Genomic DNA, 10,253 nt, shown 5'->3' on the forward strand with positions numbered 1-10,253 from the left:
AAGGCTCAGTGGTTAGCACTGCTGCCTCACAGTGCCAGGTCAGTCCACACAAGAAAATCTTGAGCACAAACAATGAACCAATTATCTGAGCAGTTCCTACCTTGCAGAACGCTTTTCGTTTCCAACTTCCTCATTCAAGTCTGTTCTCTGGGGTTAGCACATCAGCAGAGACCCGGGTTTGATTCTATCCTCGGGGAACTGTCTAAGTGGAGTTTGCACATTCTCCCCCTGCTTGTCCGGGTATTATTCAGGTGCTCCGGTTTCCTCCTACAGTCCAGAAACGTGCTTAAATGTCCATAATGGCTCTAATTCCACCACCATAGCTGGCAACGAATTCCATTCATTCACAACTCTCCGGATAAAGAACCTACGTCTGCCGTCTCCTTTATACCTTCCTCCTCATATCTTCAAACTATGAATCCACGTGCCAGGCAATCCTGCCCTGGGGAGAAGTCTCTGAATATTGACTATATCTGTTGCTCTCATTATTTTGTACATCTCTATCAGGTCTCCTCTCTTCCACCTTCTCTACAGGGAGAAAAGTCCAAGCCTATCCAACCTTTCATCATAAGGCAAGCCCTCCAGTCCAGACAGCATCCTGGTCATCCTTCTTTGAACCCTGTCCAAAGCCTCTGTATCATTCCTATATTAGGCCGCCCAAAAGTGGACACAAGATTCCAAGTGTGGTCTCACCGGGAACTTGTAGAGCTGTTGCAAAATCTCGCAATTCTTAAACTCGATACACCTGTTAATGAAACCAAAATACCATATGCTTTCTTAACAACACTATCCACTTGAGTGGAAACTTTGAGGGATGTATGGACGTGCACACCCAGATCCCTCTGTTCCTCCACACGGCCAAGAATCCCGTCTTTAATCATCTGTGTTAATCTATGTGCATTGATATCAATTCTTTCCTAAAGCAGGACGTGTGACATCCAATTCTATTTAAAATTGTGCACCAGAAAGAAGATTAATCAAGATGAGAAAGTGCTGCCAATAAATCACTGCATCTAATTAGATTAAAATTATAGGACGTGTGAAACCGAATGCAATAACCCACACAAGAGTAAATCTAATCGATGATTCGTCTCAGTAAGAAAAGGCAACTGCTGTTATGGTTGTCCATTTTCATCGCACACAGTGGAATCTGACATTGATAATCCAACAATACCTATTATCAGGGAACCTCCCCCTTCCTGACTCTTGCTTCACAGGGCAGACCATACATACATACATACACACACACACACACACACACACACACACACACACACACACACACACACACACACACACACACACACACACACACACACACACACACACACACACACACACACACACACACACACACACACACACCCATTCGACATATACATTCGCAGACACACATCCCTGTGAGCGAGAAACAATCAAGCAAGACATGGATTTTCAACAAAAAAGTAGGATTGCACAGATAAAAATGAAGTATCGGTATATTGGTACAAGTAATAATGTTATGGCACCGGTGTTAGAATGACAAGCAAATACTATGTGAAGTCACTCTGCACAATAAAAGCCAATACATTGGAGAATTAAACAATTGCAAGTCTTATGAACAATTGCAAATCTTACCAGGAATACCAAGGATCGCATAAAACATTTTTCTTCCAGCTCATACAGAACTATGCATTTTCTCTGTGAGAGTGCTGTGTTATTTTGAACTGCAGACAATTTTCTTAAGTACAACTCGGAAATGTTCTCGAGCAATGCATTCATTTTATATTTTCAAGGGCATCTATCGGGACACTGAGATTTTTGTTTCCATTTGGTAAATTTTTAGTCAACAGATTACAGCATCCGTCACATGCCCTGTTGATGAAAACACAGGTATTGAGATTTAGTGAGAGCCTGAAACTCTCAAAATTGCCAAGTCTGATCTGTTTAAAGACGAGAGTGTGGTGCTTGAAAAGCAGAACAGGTCAGGCAGCAACCCAGGAACAGGAAAATCGACAGTTCGTACAAATCAGGAATCTGATGAAGGGCTGTTGCCCGAAACGTCGATCTTCCTGCTCCCGTGTGCTGCCTGACCCGCTGTGCTTTTCCAGCACTACACTCTCGACTCTAATCAGCAACATCTGTTGTCCCCACCTTCTGCTTATCAGTTAAAAATGTACCCACACTTGGAAACTGTGAAACTACAACATGAGTTCGAGACCTGTGTTTTACACCTTTCTACTGTTGGACCTAACGAATCCAGTTAAACAAATCAAAACCCCAAGATAAACACATTAAGATATTTATAACCCAACAAGTGTCACTTCAGCCTGTACTGTCATTCGCAGCTCTCTACGGGTTTCACTCAGCTGAGCTCACTCACCCACTTTCTTCTTTTTCTCCTGTACTTTATCCCATAGCTACTTGTTCAACTCGCTTTTGAGTACATTTCTCATTGCTCAGTTATGTTTCTGGATTCACATAGGATAGGATGTAAAAGGACGGTTCCCCACTACCACCTTTGCTTTACTAATGTATAAAACTTAGCTCCATGAGGTTTTTCACATGTACACAGTTGGGATCAATGCCTCTTTCTTTGTAATGTGCGAACCCCAAATTGTAGTTATCACATCTGTCATTTTTCTGGTTCTCAAATTGAATCCCTTCTTCGACGATCTACCTGTTTTACACCAGCAGCTACTTCCAAAACTAACCGATAAAGTGTTGGATGATAAAGTGGAACCAACATATAATGCACTCGACGTCTGTAAAAAATGCACATATATGTGTATCTTTTAAAGATTTAAGTCTCTGGACAAATTGATAGCAGTGACTGCAGGGCCCAGGGAATGAATAATAAAATAAAAGCCTTTATTCTCATAATCCTATGCAGTTCTCAAACATAGACGCAGTCTGTAATAACCTCTGAAAAGTGGTCCCAGGGCATGTGAAATTCACTGAACCCACAGCGTCTTCCTGTGTTTTAAATCTCCATCTCCAGTCGTTCAGAACTACCGCATTTCCAAATTGCTCCTACTTTATTTCGGATAGTAAGAAGCTACAGAAGGTGGGGTGCTCAGCCCACACCATCACGGAAACCAGCCTTCCATCCATATACTACATCTATACGGCTGCTAACATCATGAAGCACCAATTGCACCGAGGTAATAAGAACAGGAGAAACAGAAACCTGAACAAAACACACACACACACACACAAACACACACACAAAACACGTATGAGACTGGTGAATGGACTCCTTGGCCTCAAATAATGATAATCCTGCTAACGTTGTTCTGGCAGAGTGTGGAAATGTGCAATGTCTCTACCTCAATCGTCATGATCTGTACATCTACGCTTACTATCATCTGCCTGTTCTGCACATAAAAAAAACCTTTCACTGTAATTCTGTACACGTGACAATAAATCAATCAAGACGGCGTCTCTTGCAGGGTCTGAACTGGAGGACGAACAGATTAGTCATAAAGGTGCAAAAATGTAGAATTGCACGGTACAGAAACAGACACTTCGGTGTCCAACTTGCTCTTGCCCAGATATCCTTACATTATTGAACTCCTTTGCCAGAAACACAAACAGGAAATGCTGGAAAGAGCTCAGCAGGTCTGGCAGCACTTGTGGAGTTAAGTCAGAGTTAATATGGAACCCCTCTTTAGCCTCCAGTCTGAAGCAGAACCTTCCACCACCATCTTGTCTCCCTCTTTCAAAGCAATTTTATATCCAAGTGGTTAGCTCTGCTGGATTCCATGTGATCAAACCTTGCTATCTGGTCTACCATGCAGAACATTATTAAAAGCCTTGCTAAAGACCATTTGGACAAATCCCTGTTCCACCTTCATCAATCTTCTTTGTCACATCTTCAAAAATTCAATCAAGCTCATGAGATACGATTTCAACCGCACAACACCACGTGGAGTGCTCCTAGTTTGGTCCAAATACATGCAAATTCTGTCCGTGAGGACTTCCCCCAACAACGTAGAGCCACTGGTCTCTACTTTCCTGCCATTTCCTTACCACAATTTTTAAGTATTGAATCATGTTAGCCAATCTCCAGTCTTCCAACGCCTCACCTGTGGTGATTGATGTTACATATACCTCAGCAAGGGGCACAACAATCACTTCTCTAACTTCCCACAAAGTGCTGACTTTCATCTGATCACGTCCCTGGTCTTTATCCACATTTCTGTATTTTAAGATGCCCAGCACCTCCTCCTCAGTAATATGGACACTTTCTTGCATACGACTGTACATTTTTCCAAGTTCTTTTGTTTTCATTTCCTTCTTAACAGTAAATACGGATGTGGAACACTTGTTTATGAATCTCGCCTGTCTCTCTCAGTTCCACACATTCCACATGGCCTCGATGACTTTTCGGGGGAATGCGGAGAAAGGGGGGAGACGGCTCTTCTGTCCCTCGTCACTCTTTTGTCCTAAACGTTTTTTGTGGAATATCTTTGGATTCTCCTTAACCATATTCACCAAAGTAACCTCATGTCCCCTTTTTGCCTCCTGCTTTTCCAACTGAAATCCTACGATTTCCGTTATACTCCGTTCGGATTCACTCAATCTCAGCTGTCTGTAATTGACTAAAACCTCAATCTTTTCTTGACCAGAGCTTCAATTTCTCTTGCGTTCCAGCATTCCTTCCACCTACCAGACTTGCCATTCATTCTGACAAGAACACACTGTCTCTGGGCTCTTTTCATCTCATCTTCAAAGGCATCCCACTTACGAACTGGCCCATTTACTTACGAAAACCTCTCCCAGTTACGTTTTGAAAGACAGCAATGATGAGAGGACAAGTGACACTGGCAGGTACAGAACCTGGGGAGAGTCAGAACACCATCGTGCAGCCAAGGTGATTAAGAGCACAAAGGCATTCTGCGGACAAACGCAGATCAGTCTCACAGAAACTCTTTGTTCATGAATTGGATCTTTCTAAAATTTCATAAGAATGCTTGACCCTGACAATATTGTAATCTTTCTCATATTGTTCTGGTCCTTTACACCTTGATTTCTTGGTAGATCTGCTATAGTCATCGAGATTTACAACATGGAAAAACACCCTTCATTCATGCCGACAAGATTTCCTAAATAAATCTACGTCGCTTTGTCTACATTTGGCACATAACCCTCCAAACCCTTCCTATTAATGTCCCCATCTAGATGGCTTTTAAAGGCAGTAATTGTACCAGCCTCCACCATTTCCTCTGGCAGCTCATTCTACACACGCTTCACCCTCTACAAGTTATTAGCCGTTCGACAGTTTTCAGAATCTTCCTGTCAATGAACAGTCCAAACACTAAGCAGCAGATCGCACATCACTGCATAAACATTATTTTCCAACACAAGACAATAAGGCGTGGGACAAGAAGACGATTCAACCAAACAACTTTGCTCTGTCAAAAAAATCGTGACTTAGCTAATAATCCTCAGTTTCACTTTCCCACATTTTTTTTCTGTGAATCTGAATCACTTGTGCATTTAAGAGAAAGCCTCTACGAATGCACATAATAGCCAAACTTTGACAGCGACTGAAGTGAAGAATTCCAAATGCACCCTCTAATAGGAGGAAATCATCCATATTTCTCAGCTAGGTGTTAGTGGTTGGCTACAGTATTGCGGGTGATGATGGCACACGGTTGCCTCATGGATGTTCAATTTTAGCTACTGGATTCTTGATAGGTATGTCCCACTTTGCCAGTAGTAGTGCCACATAACTCTAAGAAGGCATCTTTACAATGTGTGGGAATTCACTTCTGTCATGCCTGTGCGCTGGACTCTCGCAGAAATACCATTGTGGACAGATCCATCTGTGACAGGTAAGTTCGTTCAGAATCAATTCGTTTAAGATGCTTCCATTTGATGACCCACTAATCACTTTCTGTGTTTTAACTGCACTGCCTTTTATCTCTCAGCCTGTTCAGTCAGATTTTTTTTCCTATGGAGATTCTTTATGTGATGAGCATTGAAGTGTCACACCCGGAGCATGCTGTGTGCCCCTTCGATCTCAGTGTATTCCTCAATTTATTTTCATCATTGAAGAGGAATGACGTATTACTGATCTCAACCTTTCCTTCAGTGTCGCCGAGTCAAAATCCTTGAATCCCCTCCTTAATTATTTATTGTGGGTCTGCCTACAAAACACAGTCTGCAGAGGTTCAAGGAACAGCTCACCGCTACCTCCACCCACGTTCTCAAGAGGGGGAAGGAGAGACGGGAGACAAATACCAGTCAGGCAAGCACCACCCAAGTCCCATGAATTAATAGAAATGAGATTTGATGAAGATTTTCGAGCTGTGGTTTCAGAGAAATGTCGTTTCTCTCTTCACCCACACCGGAGTCCACCCTATTGCAGGATTTTCCATCCTTCTGACCCGATCCACTCTTGAGACCAGACAGTGATGTTGTTCGACTGTTGCAAGTGTTCAGACATGAAAATTTTTTAAAAAGTCTGGAAAATGGTACAGGACACCGCAATCCTTGAACTGTTATTTATTGATTCACAACCGAGGACATCAGCTAAAAATAGATAACACAGACAAACAGGTGTTGGATCCAATACGTTTTGTCATTTATATCAATGATTTGATTGTCATTGGGTAGTTGTCATGGGAGACTTCAACTATCAAAATATTGACAGTGATCACTACTGTATGAGTACTATAGATGGGTCAGCTTTTGTCCAGTGTGTGCAGGAGGGCTTCCTGACACAGTATGGAGACAGGCCTACAAGGGGCAAAGTCAATTTAGATTTAGCGCTGGGTATCGAGCCTGACCAGGTGTTAGATTTGAAAGTATGTGAGCACTTTGGAGACAGCGATCACAATTTTGTCAGTTTTACTTTAGTGATGGAAAAGGATAGGTGTACCCCACCGAGCAAGAGTTACAGCTGGGGAAAGGGACATTACGCTACAATTAGTAAAGATTTAGGAGGTAAAATGGGGAAGGAAACTGCAGGGGATGAGCACATAAAAAATGTGGAGCTTATTCCAGGAAAAATGACGAACATTAGTGGACCCAACACCGTGTGGACGAGATAATGTTGTGCCTGTCAGGCAGGGAGGAAGATATAGAACGCGTGAGCCGTAGTTTACTAAGGGAGTAGAATCCCTGGTCAAGACGAAGAAGAAGGCTTATGTTCCGACAAAATATGAAAAAAAAGTTAGAGCGCTTGAGGGTTACAAGGAAGTCAGGAAATCAAAAAAAAACAGATTTCAGAAGAGCCAGTAGGAGACATGAGAAGTTGTTGGCGCATAGAAGCAGGATTAACCCGAAGGCTTTCCATAGGTATGTCAGCAATAAAAGAATGACGAGAATTAAATTAGTGCCAATCACGGATAAAAGTGGGAAGTTGTGTGTGGAGTTAGAGGAGGTAGGGGAAGCACGAAACAAATATTTTTCGACAGTGTTCACTGGAGAAAATGAAAGTGTTCGCGAGGAAGATACAGAGATACTTGCATCTTGACTAGAAGAGAATGAGGTTCACAAGGAAGAGGTATTAGATATACTGCAGAGTGTGAAAATAGATAAATCCACTGGGCCGGATGGTATCTATTCTAGGATCCTCTGGGAAGCAAGTAAGAGATTGTCGAGCCTTTGGAATTGATCCTCAAATCATCATTGTCTACAGGAATAGCGCCTGAGGGCTGGAGGATAGCAAATTTGGTTCCCTTTTTCAAAAAGGGTAGTAGAGACAACCCTGGTAATTAAAGACCAGTAAGTTTCACTTCAGTTGGTCGTAAAGTATTGGAAAAGGTTATAAGAGATAGGATGTATAACCATCTAGAACAGAATAATCGGATCAGGGACAGTCAGCACGGTTTTGTGAAGGGTATGTCGTGTATAACGAAACTTGTTGAGTTTTTTGACAAAGTGACCAAACAGATGTATGAGAGTAAATCAGTTGATGTGGTTAATATGGATTTCAGCAAGGCGTTCGATAAGGTTCCCCACAGTAAGGTATTATACAAAATGCGGAGGAATGGGATTGTGAGAGACATAGCAGTTTGGATCAGTAATTGGCTTGCTGAAAGAAACAGAAGGTTATGATTGATGGAACATGTTCATCTTGGTGTCCAGTTACTAGCGGCGTACCCCAAGGGTCGGAGTTGGGTCCACTAATGTTCGTCATTTTTATAAATGACCTGGATGAGGGTTTAGAAGGGTGAGTTAATAAATTTCCGGACGACACTAAGGTCGGTGGGGATGTGGACAGTGACGAAGGATGTACTGGGTTGCAGAGAGAGATAGATAGGATGCAGGGCTGAGCTGAGAGGTGGCAAATGGAGTTTAATGTGGCAAAGTGTGAGGTGATACACTTTGGATGGGGTAATAGGAATGCAAAGTACTGGGATAATTGTAAGATTCTTGGGAGTGCAGATGAGCAGAGAGAACTCGGTGTCCATGTACACAGATCCCTGAAAGTTGCCACCCAGATTGACAGGTTTGTGAAGAAGGCATGCGGTGTTTTGACCTTTATTAATGGAGAGATTGAGTTCCGGAACCAGGAGGTTGTGTTGCAGCTGTACAAAGCTCTGGTACGGCCACACTTGGAATATTGTGCACAGTTCTGGTCACCGCATTTTAAGAACAATATGGAACCTTTGGAAAGGGTGCAGAGGAGATTTACTAGGATGTTGCCTAGTATAGAAGGAATATCTTAAGAGGAAAGGCAGAGGGCCTTGAGGCTGTTCTCGTTAGAGAGAAGAAGGTTGAGAGGTGATTTGATAGAGACATACAAGATAATCAGAGGGTTAGAAAGGGTGGAAAGGGAGAACCTTTTTCCAAGTATCGGGACGGCAAACATGAGGGGACGCAACTTTAAAGTGAAGGGAGATAGGTATAAGACAGATATCAGAGGTAGTTTCTTTACTCAGTGAGTAGTGAGGGTATGGAATGGTTTTCCTGCAACGGTAATAGATTCGCCAACTTTAATTGCATTTAAGTCGTCATTGGACAGGCACATGGACGTACATGGGATAGTGTAGGTGGGATGGACTTCAGATTAGTATGACAGGGTGGCGCAACATCGAGGGGCGAAGGGCCTGTACTGCACTGTAATATGCTATGTTCTATAATGGGGACATGAGGTAACTTTGTGAATATAGTAAAGGAGAATCCAAAGAGATTCCACAAATACGTTAAGGATAAAAGTGACGATGGAGAGAATAGCCGCCCTCCCCCTTTCCCCTATCCCCCAAAAGGTCAACAAGGCCACATGGAATGTGTAGAACTGCAAGAGACAGGCGAGACACTTAACAACTATTTCACATCAGTATTTATTATTAAGAGCGAAATGAAAGCAAATGAAATTAACAGCCACATCTTACTGAGGAGGAGGTGGTGGACACCTTAAAATGCACAAAGGTAGATAAAGCCCCAGAACGTGATCAGACTAAAGCCAGAACTATCTACGAATTTGGAGAATTGATTGTTGTACCCCTTGCTGAGTTATTTTTAACATCGCTCAATACAGATAAGGTGCTGGAAGACTGGATATTGGCTAACATGATGTCAATGCTTTAGAAAAGAGGTAAGGAAACGGCAGGAACGTAAAGGCCAGGTAACCTGTTGTCAGTGGTACGTACGTTGTTGGAGGGAATCCTTGGGAACATAATTTACATGTGTTTGGATAGGCAAAAACTAATTAGGAGCAGTCAACGTGGTGTTGTGTATGGGAAATCGTGTCTCATAAGCATTATTGCATTTTTAAATAAGTGACAAAGAAGGTTGATGAAGGCGGAACAGGGGATGTTGTCTAATACAGCCTGGGAAAAGTTGTTCCTGAACCTCTGGTGTGTGTGTGTGTGTGGTGTGTGTGTGTGGTGTGTGTGTGTGTGTGTGTGTGTGTGTGTGTGTGTGTGTGTGTGTGTGTGTGTGTGTGTGTGTGTGTGTGTGTGTGTGTGTGTGTGTGTGTGTGTGTGTGTGTGTGTGTGTGTGTGTGTGTGTGTGTGTGTTCAGCTTTCTGCACCTCCTGTCTGACTGAAGAGGTTGTAGCTAATCAATACTGCAGTGCAACTGGTCTTGGATGATGTTGGAAGCCTTTCCATATCAGCGAGCCGTGTAGATGGTGTATATGGATGGAAGGCAGGTTTCCGTGATGGTGTGGGCTGAGCACCCCGCATTCTGTATCATTTTGCAGTCAGAAACAAAAAAGCAACACTTTGGAATCGCGGTATTTCTGAACGACTGGAGATGGAGATTTAAAGTACAGGACGACGCTGTGGTTGCAGTGAATTTCGCATGTCCTGGCA

The sequence above is a fragment of the Chiloscyllium plagiosum genome, unplaced genomic scaffold, assembly GCF_037043375.1.
Source record: "Chiloscyllium plagiosum isolate Xiang-an unplaced genomic scaffold, Cpla_swu_hap1 HiC_scaffold_41, whole genome shotgun sequence".
NCBI classification, from domain to species: domain Eukaryota; kingdom Metazoa; phylum Chordata; class Chondrichthyes; order Orectolobiformes; family Hemiscylliidae; genus Chiloscyllium; species Chiloscyllium plagiosum.